We start from the raw sequence: 10976 nt of genomic DNA, 5'->3' as shown, positions 1-10976 counted from the left end.
GGCATACAGCCTATACCAATCCACATAGCTTCCTCAAGATCCTGAGATATATTTGCCAACAGACATCAGCACACCATATGTGGATCTTATACCTTGGGAAAACACTGTATTTACTCTATCAAATTGTGTTCCCTTGATTCCAATCCGTTACCCACCTTCAGTTTTCTCAGTGGAGCCAACCCTATCACTTGGTTCTAATATTTTCTTACTACCTCATTCATTCATTCATACAATTGTGAGTCAGGAGAGCAAACATTGTGTGGTTTAAAGCCCAGCTCTGAGCATTTAAGGTGACCCCAATGACAGGGTCAGATTTAGGGTGAGCCAGATGACAGTCTAATTTCTAAAATGACTAGGATGCATTACATCATAATAGAAATATTTATTAATCTTGTGGACAGCTCGTATTTGAAAACCAGAGCCAGAAGCTTCCCCATATTTGTGAGTTCCTGGATATATGGTTTGGGATAAAGGGAGGGTACATGATTCCTCCTGGGATTTCATGTTGTGGCACTTATTGAAGTGAGGGAGATGTGCCTCAGACATGCATCTATATTCTCTTTGGGTTTTTTTTTTTAAGATTTTATTTATTTGAGAGAGTGAGAGAGCACAAATGGGGAGGAGAGGGAGAAGTAGGCTCCCCACTGAGCTGGGAGCCTGACATGGGGCTTGATCCCAGGACCCTGAGATCATGACCCGAGCTAAAGGCAGCTGCTTAATGGACTGAGCCACCCAGGTGCCCCGAATATTCTCTTTAAATGAATTGGCATTTGGGGTGTGGGAGTGGATAAGCTTGGCTTCTAACTCTGTGGATTCTGAAATACCTTTCAGCCTGAGTGGTTGCAGAGGCAGGCTCTAAGACTGCCCTAATCTGAATCTCTAACCTAGGTTTGTATGTCCGGTGGAAATGCCCAGCCTGTCATCTACCCTAACCCATTAGGTTAAAGAGACTTTCATCTCCCTCAGTCATAAGGCAGACTGCTGAATATAAGGCACAGATTCTAATTGTAAGTTTAGAAGAGCTGCATGGAAACTTCATTCACATTTACAGGTCTCTATATCAATGTATGTATTCTTTTTTTTTTTTTTTTAAGATTTTATTTATTTGCGAGAGAGAGAATGAGAGACAGAAAGCATAAGAGGGAGGAGGGTCAGAGGGAGAAGCAGACTCCCTGCTGAGCAGGGAGCCCAATGTGGGACTCGATCCTGGGATTCCAGGATCATGACCTGAGCTGAAGGCAGTCGCTTAACCAACTGAGCCACCCAGGCGCCCCCTCAATGTATGTATTCTAATAAAGAGTAGAACTCTGAGAACTGGAATGGTGATAAGTGTGAGAATCTTGAATATCTACAATCCCCTGAACCCTCAGCTTGGCAAAAGCAGCCCCCTAACCCTTGCTATTGGAGAGCAGCCTCCCTGTTCGTAAAGACAAGGCAATAACCTCATCTAAGGGACCTACCTCAAAAGACATTACTTAATCTTACCCAACATCCATATTTTTCATTGCTTCTAACTCAGAAGGGTAAGGTATCACACAGCACAAGGAGCAAAATACAGTCTCTGTGTAGGTGGAAAATCCAGACTGAACTACATGGACTGGCTAATATGTAATAGCATGGACTGGAATAATATATTTTAAAATTGACTTTGAAGATGACAAATTAGCAAGGAAGGAGGCAGGATATAAGTAAATATAGGAGAGTACTTACTGACTTGGGAACACAAAACTGTAACTCAGAATTCAGTGACCTGGAGCTGCCTTAATATACTACTCAGGTGACATCTTTAAGTAAGTGTGGACAACAACCTATCATAAATGAGGTAGTAATACTGGAACTTTCTTGCCAGATGCTGAAGAATTGGTGAAAAGACCAAAGGGAGTGAAGGTATTAGAAACGATTTATAGTGTGAGACAAGAGGACCTATCTCTAACCTATTTTCCTTGAAAGGGCAGAGAAGAGACTACTATAATGACTCTGTTGGTGAAGGGAAACACAGTTCTTATTTTATTTTTTAGATTTCTTATTTAGAGAGAGAGCATGAGCGGGGGGAGGAGGGGAGGGGAGAATCGCAAGCAGACTCCATGCTCAGCATGGAGCCCAACATGGGGCTCCATCTCACAACCCTGAGATCATGACCTGAACTGAAATCAAGAGTCAGATGCTTAACTGACTGAACCACCCAGGCACCCTGGGGAAACACATTTTTTTAGAAGCTCAATGTTGGCTTTGATTAGAAGTAAACTATGATGCAATAAAGATGATAAGATTCCAGAATGACAGGGCCCAGGTGGTGACACAAAACTTTAGGGGCAAGTTGGGCATCATTACCAAAATGGAAAACAAGGTCAGAGTGGAGTGAGGCTATTTTGACTGACAGAAATCTGTGGCAATGCCTTACAGATAGTATTCCAGGGCTAAATGTATGTACAGCTGACTGGGGTATTATGTCCTTTGTACAAAAAGAAAAACATGAGACTTGGCAAGTCAAAGTCTGATGTTAACAGCTGTGGTGTAATATCATGGTCCCCCACCAAGTTTTCAGATCTACAGTGCAAGTTGTCCCACTACTCAGGCCATATGACTTAGCATATCCGATAGTGCTTACAGTATCTATGGTGGAAAAGGATGTACTATCTAGTCATTCTAAGCCATAATATGGGAGTTGCAACACAGAATCCTGAGGTTCTGAACAAAAGCCATACACCCTATACCAGTAAACTACTTGTTATTTAAAAAAAGCTCCTTGTATGCTATTTTTTTTAAAGATTTTATTTATTCATTTGACAGAGAGAGACACAGCGAGAGAGGGAACACAAGCAGGAGGAGTGGGAGAGGGAGAAGCAGGCTTCCCGCCAAGCAGGGAGCCTGATGCGGGGCTCGATCCCAGGATCCTGAGATCAGGACCTGAGCCGAAGGCAGACGCTTAACGACTGAGCCACCCAGGCGCCCCTCCTTGTATGCTATTAAAAGCTTAGTATCTATAGAGTGCCTGACCAAGAGACAACAAATGACATATACAGGAGCTGCCCACCATAAATGGTACGTTATAAGATTCACCAAGTGATAAGTTTGGCAGGTTTAAGAGCAGTCCACCTTATGATGGAAATGCAACATTCAGGATCCAGCCTGAGAAGGCACAAATAAATCAGCAGATTTCACAAACCAATATGCCATTGATCATTGTTGCAGTGATGTCTCTCATGAATTATAGGGTGATCTATGACCAGCCAATGGAAGAGAAAATTATCAAGCATAGTGTACAGATGTGTCAGCACATTAAATATTGATGATAGCTGTAAATGAACTGCCACTATACTTCAGCTTCAGTTGGAATAGCCCTGAAGAATAATGTTGAAGGGAAAACCTCCCAGTTGGCAGAGCTGTGAGCATTACATGAGATCCTACACTTTGAATGGAAGTAGTAGCTTGAGGTGATGTCCTGAACTGTGAAGAATGATTTGGTGTGTCAAGGCCTTGGAAGGAGAAGAGTTGGAAATTGAAGATAAGAAAGTTTAGATAAGAGGCATGTAGATGGACTGTGGGAATGGAAACAAAGCATATGCATCTCTGTGCCTCATATTAATGGTCATCTGTGGAATTGGCTGTAGAGAAGAGACTTAACCAAGTGGTTCTGATGGCTCATGCTGTGGATGTGAAACAGCTTCTGTCCTCAGTCATCCTAGTTTTGGAACAAGGTATGATGAATTGTCATGGTGGCAGGGATGGAAACTGAGCTTAAGCTCAATAGCACTGGATCTCTCTCACCAAGGGTGATTAAGCTACTGTCACTGCTGAATGTATAATTCCCCAAGAGCAACATCTGATTCTGGGCCCTCAATTCTGCACCTTCCTTCAAGGATATCATTCAGTCAGTTACCTCATTCCATGTTGAATGCACTGCACTCATTCTATCTTAGAATAGGTAGTGGCAGTTATTCATCCTCACAAAAATGCATACCAACTTTGGACCCATAGGATCACCTCCACTTGCCTGTAGTGGTGTGAAATTTCAAAACACATCTTTGTTTGACTTTTCCAGCTTCCTTGTTTCACCACTCATTTTCCTCACTCTGACTCACTAAAACCATTTGCCAAATGAACTACTCATGCAGAAACTGTTGTATCACACTCTCTTTTATGGGAACTCACACTAAGATAACCAGCAATAGGGCGCCTGGGTGGCTCAGTTGGTTAAGCGACTGCCTTCGGCTCAGGTCATGATCCTGGAGTCCCGGGATCGAGTCCCGCATCGGGCTCCCTGCTTGGCAGGGAGTCTGCTTCTCCCTCTGACCCTCCTCCCTCTCATGCTCTCTGTCTCTCATTCTCTCTCTCTCAAATAAATAAATAAAATCTTTAAAAAAAAAGATAACCAGCAATAATTATTTATATAGTTTATAAAATATAAGTAGGTGCTGCTATGTCAAAATGTGTTAAAGATTTTAAACTTATCCATACATGAAATAAGTTTAAAAGTAAGTGTTCCAGGGGAGCCTGGGAAAATGGCAGAGTAAGAGGACCCTAAGCCAATCTCATTCCATGAATACAACTAGTTAACACTCATATCAGTATAAATAACCCAGAAAATTACCTGAAGACTGGCAGAACAAACTCCACAACTAAAGGTGAGAAGAGGCCACATCAAAGAGAGTAAGAAGGGTCGAGACTCATGGGAAGCTAAACGGACCATAGCCATCTGTGATGGGAGGGAGCCACAAGCATGGAGAAGGGGAGAAACAGACTGTCACACAAGGGGGCACACACAGGGAAGACAAATCTCCATGGGAAAGGGGCCAAATTTTTGTGAGTTCTTAAAACCAGCAAGACTTAAAACCTGGAATTTTAAAAACCAGCAGACTTGGCTCTGGGAGAGTCTAGAAGACAAGAGGAAGCTGAGACCCCAACCTTAAAGAGACAGCAGGACAAATAGCCCACAGAGATACAGCCTAGAAACAGCAGTTTGAAAAACACCTGGGACATACAGGAGGAAGAGTAGTTTACTCATTCCAGAGCATATCTGAGAGGGCCAGGGATCACAGGAAGGCCTCTCCAGGAAAAAAGTAGCTGGCAGGCACCATCTCCCACCCCTGCCTCCCAGCATAAACACATGACCACCTGTGGGAACCAGCACAGTACTGGAATTCACTACCGAACTTACTAACAGTATGCCCCACCCAACCACTCTCAGTTTCCACTCATCTGCCCTTCCTAGTCCTGCTCACCTCAGTCCTACCACTGTGGGTCCCCTCCTCCAAAATACCAGTACAAACCTTGCCGTGTCTCCTGACCCATGACACCGTGTCTCCTGACCCATGCATTTTGTGGGCCTTGGTCCCAGTGGTGGCAGTGGGGGCAGCAGAAGCCAGTCCTGCTGATGACCAATGGTCACCTTGTTGAAATTGTGTGCCCCAAGCACATGGGCTGTGCAGAACTGCCCAGGCCAGCCCTGGTCCTGGGAGCCATAGTGGCAGATATCATTTTGTAACCAGACCAGCAGTCACCAGGCTAAAACCATGTGCCCCATTCTGGCCCAGTCCCAGTAGCAGCAGAACATACCCTCCAGTACACCCTCAGCTGCAGCCCATTCAAAGCTGTACCATAAGACTGGCAGTGTGTAAGCAGCTCCAACAGGGGCCAGCACTACTCCAAAGTGGCTCTTGCCCAGGGAAGAAGGAAATATAACTACACACATCAGTCACACTGTAGCCCCAGTAGTGGGAAGGAGGTAGACAGCTGGTCTGAATGCAAGTCCCACCCACCAGTGAAAATTTCTCAGGGAATGACACAGGGAAAGTGCCCTACAGTTTGGTACTATTACATCTCTGCCAAAAGAGTCTGGTCTGACTCAACTCAAACCCAAGATGACCCCAGACTTGTCCACTAACATGACAGGGACCAAATACTGCCCACACAGGCAAAGAGAGCCACTACAGCTGACTAGACTGAAGGAAAAAGCAGCCAAGACACAATAGTAGGGTACATGCAACACACATAGAAGACACTCATGTGGTGCCAAGTTCTAGTGAACAGGGGACACTGCATTGCAGGGCACTACAAGACCTCATCTTCATAAGGCAATTACTTTCAAGAGCAAGAGACATAGCTGACTTTACTAACACAGAGAAACAGACAAATAGATTTAGACAAAAGAGACAGAGGAATATGTCCCAAATGAAAGAAAAGGACAAAACCACAGAAAGAGACGTACATAAAATGAAGATAAGTGTTATGCCTGACAGCAAATTTAAAGTACTGATCATAAAGTTACTCACTGGACTTGAGAAAAGAGTGGAAGACATCAGTGAGACCCTTATCAAAGTAACAGAGAACATAAACAAGAAGCAGTCAGAGATGAACACAATAAATGAAGTTAAAAATATAATAGATGGAATAAATAACAGGCTAGAGGAATCAGAGGAACAAATTAGCAACCTGGAGGACAGAGTAATGGAAAATAATCAAGCTGAGCAGGTGAGAAAAAAATATGCAAAATGAGAATAGATTTAGGGAACTCAGCAACTCTATCAATCATAATAACATTTGCATTATAGGGATTCCAGAAGAGGAAGAGAGAGAGAAGGGAGCAGAAAATTTATTTGAAGAAGTAATAGCTGAAAAATTCCATAATCTGGGGAAGGAAACAGATATCCAGATCCAGGAGACAGAGCTCCCCTAACAAAATCAACCCAAGGAGGGCACAACAAGACACATAGTAATTAAAATGGCAAAAAGTAATGATAAAGAGAGAATTTTAAAAGCAGCAAGAAAAGAGAAGTTATAGACAAAGGAAACCCCATAAGACTATTGGTGGATTTTTCAGCAAAAACTTTGCAGGCCAGAAGAAAGTGGCATGATATATTCAAGGTGCTGAAAGAAAAAAAATCTGCAGCAAAAAATACTCTATCCAGCAAGGTTATCGTTCAGAATAGAAGGAGAGATAAAGAGTTTCCCAGACAAACAAAAGTTAAAGGAAATCATAACCACTAAACCAGCCCTATAAGAAATGTTAAAGGGGATTCTTTGAGGGGAAAGGAAAGACCATAAGTAAGAGTAAGAAAAGTAGGAAGGAAAAAAAGTGCTAAAAATAAGTATATCTGTAAAAACTAGTCAAGGGTCTCCCAAAATAAAAAGATGTAAAGTATGACAACGTATATCTAAAACATGGGGGGGGAAGAGTAATAAAGAATGTACATGGGGTCCTGAGTGGCTCAGTCAGTTAAGTGTCTGACTCTTGATTTTGGCTCAGGTCATGGTCTCAGGGTTGTGAGATTGAACCCCACATCAGGCTCCACACTGAGCATGGAGCCTGATTAAGATTCTTTCTCTCCATCTCCCTCTGCCCCTTCCCCTCCCCCTTCTCCCCACCTCTCTAAAAAAAATGAATGGGTTCAAACTTAAGCTACCATCAACTTAATATAGACTGCTATATTTTTTTTTTTAAAGATTTTATTTATTTATTTGACAGAGAGAGACACAGCGAGAGAGGGAACACAAGCAGAGGGAGTGGGAAAGGGAGAAGCAGACTTCCTGCCGAGCAGGGAGCCCGATGCGGGGCTCGATCCCAGGACCCTGGGATCATGACCTGAGCTGAAGGCAGACGCTTAACGACTGAGCCACCCAGGCGCCCCTAGACTGCTATATTTAGAAGATGTTATATACAAACCTAATGGTAACCACAAATCAAAAACCAGTAATAGATATCCAAAACAAGGAGAAAGGAATCCAAGTATATCACTGAAGCAAGCCAGCAAACTGTGAGAGAAAAGAGCAAGAGAAGAAAGGATCAGAGAAGAACTACAAAAACAACCACAAAAAAGTAACAAAATGGAAAAAAAATACATAACTATAAATAATGATAGGAATGTAAATAGATGAAGCATTCCAAGCAAAAGACATAGGGTGATGGAATGGATAAAAAAAACAAGAATCATGTATGTGCTGCCTACAAGAGACACATTTCAGACCTAAAGACACATGCAGATTGAAGTGAAGGATGGAGAAACATTTCTCATGTGAATGGCTGTCAAAACAAAACTGGGGTACCAATACTTATATCAGACAAACTACTTTAAAACAAAGACTGTACGAAGTGACAAAGAAGGCCACTGCATAATAATAAAGGGAACAATCCAACAAGAAAATATAACAATTGTAAATATTTATGCACCCAACATGGGAGCACACAAATATATAAAACAGTTAATATCGAATATTAAGGAATTAATCAATAGTAATACAATAACTGTAGGGGACTTTAACAACACATTTACATCGATGGACAGATCATCCAAACAGAAAATCAACAAGGAAACAGTGACGTTGAATGACACACTAGACCAGATGGATTTAAGAGATATATTCAGAATACTCCATCTTAAACAGCAGAATACACATTCTATTGAAGTGAACATGAAACATTCTCCAGAATACATCACATATTAATCCAGAAAAAATCCTCAACAAATTCAAAAAGATTGAAGTTGTACCATGCATCTTTTCTGACCACAACACCATAAAACTAGAAATCAACCACAAAAAAAATCTGGAAAGAGTAGAAATACATGGAAGTTCAATAACACGCTACTCAACAATGAATGGATGAATCAAAAAATCAAAGAAGAAATAAAAAATTACATAGAGAGAAATGAAAATGAAAACACATGATCCAAAATGGTTCTAAGCAAAAGTGGTTCTAAGAGGGAAGTTTATAGCAATACATACATACCTCAAGAAGCATGAAAAATCTCCAACAACCTAACCTTACACCTAAAGCAGACCTGTACTCTGAAAACTATAATACACTGATGAAGGAAACTGAAGATGACACAAACTAATGGAAAGACATTCCATGCTCATGGATTGAAAGAACGAATATTGTTAAAATATCTATACTACCCAAAGCAATCTATACATTTAATGCAATCACTATGAAAATACCACCAGCATTTTTCACAGAACTAGAACAATCTTAAAATTTGTATAGAACCACAAAACACCCCAAATACCCAAAGCAATCTTGAAAAAGAAAAGCAAAACTAGAGGCATCATAATTCCAGGCTTCAAGTTATATTACAAAGCTGTAGTAATCAAAACAGTATGGTACTGGCACAAAAATAGGCATATAGATCAATAGAACAGAATAGAAAACCCAGAAATAAGCCTACAATTATATCGTCAGTTAATCTTTGACAAAGGAAGCAAGAATATACAATGAGAAAAAGACAGTTTCTTCAACAAATGGCGTTGGGAAAACTGTACAGCTACATGCAAAATAATGAAACTGGACCATTTTCTTACACCACACACAAAAATAAATTCAAAATGGTTTAAAGACCTAAATGTGAGACCTGAAACCATAAAAGTCTTAGAAGAGAGAACAGGCAGTAATTTCTCTGACATCAGCCATAGCAACGTTTTCTAGATAGGTCTCCTGAGGTAAGGGAAATAAAAGCAAAAATAAACTATTGGGACTACATCCAAATAAAAAATTTCTGTACGGCAAAAGAAACAATCAACAAAACTAAAAGGCAACCTACTGAATGGGAGAGGATATTTACAAATGACATATCTGATAAAGGGTTAGCATCCAAAATATATAAAGAACTTATACAACTCAACACCAAAAAAAAACCAAAACAAAACAAAAAAAACACACAAATAATCCAATTTAAAAATAGGCAGAAGACATTAACAGACATTTTCCCAAAGAAGATATCCAGATGGACAATAGACACATGAAAGATGCTCATCATGACTTATCATCAGGAAAATGAAAATCAAAACTACAATACATTATCAGCTCCCATCTGTCAGAATGGCTAAAATAAAAAACTCAAGAAACAACAAGTTTTGGCAAGGATGTGGAGAAAAAGGAACCCTCTTGCACTGTCAGGGGGAATGCAAACTGGTGCAGCCACTATGGAAAACAGTATGGAAGTTCCTCAAAAATTTAAAAATAGAACTACCCTACAATCCAGCAATTGCACTACTGGGTATTTACCCAAAAATTACAAAAACACTACTTCAAAGGGATACATGCATCCCTATGTTTATACCAGCATTATTTACAATAGCTAAGATATAGAAGCAACCAAAGTGTCCAACAATGGATAAATGGATAAAGAAGAAGTGGTATATATCAACAATGGAAAATTATTCAGGCATAAAAAGAATGAAATCTTGCCATTTGCAATGATGTGGGTGGAGCTAAAGTGTATAATGCTCAGCAAAATAAGTTAGTCGGTGAAAACAAATACCATATGATTTAACTCATGTTGAATTTAAGAAACAAAACAAGCGAGCAAAGGAAAAAACACAGAGAGACAAACCAAGAAACAGACTCTTAACTATAAAGAACAAAATGATGGCTAGCAGAGGGGAGATGGGGTGGGTGAAATAGGTGACAGGTATTAAGAGTGTGCTTGCTATGAAGAGCACTGGGTTATGCATGGAATTGCTGAATCACTATATTGTACACCTGAAACTAATATAACACTGTATGTTAACTATACTGGAATTAAAATGAAAACTTAGTAAATATAAAATAAATAGGTGAAGGGGATCAAGTGTTCACTTACCATGATTAGCACTGAGTAATGTATAGAATTGTTGAATCAGGGGGTGCCTGGGTGGCTCAGTCGGTTAAGCATCTGACTCTTGATTTCTGCTCAGATCATGATGATCTCAGGTTTGTGAGATTGAGCCCCACATTGGGCTTATGCACTGGGCATGGAGCCTGCTTAAGATTCTCTCTCTCTCCCTCGCCCTCTGCTCCTTACCTCCCCTTAAAAAAATAGTTGAATCAGTATATTGTATATCTGAAATTAATAAAATGTTGTATGTTAATTACACTTGAATAAAAAGTAGTAACAAAGTTATACTATTTTTAAAAATTAAAACTAGTCTACAATTCAGTAATCACACTGCAGTGTATTTACCCAAAGAATACAAAAACACTAATTTGAAGGGATATATGT

Source organism: Halichoerus grypus, chromosome X, assembly GCF_964656455.1.
Source record: "Halichoerus grypus chromosome X, mHalGry1.hap1.1, whole genome shotgun sequence".
Taxonomy (NCBI): Eukaryota; Metazoa; Chordata; class Mammalia; order Carnivora; family Phocidae; genus Halichoerus; species Halichoerus grypus.
This window is presented reverse-complemented; position numbering follows the sequence as displayed.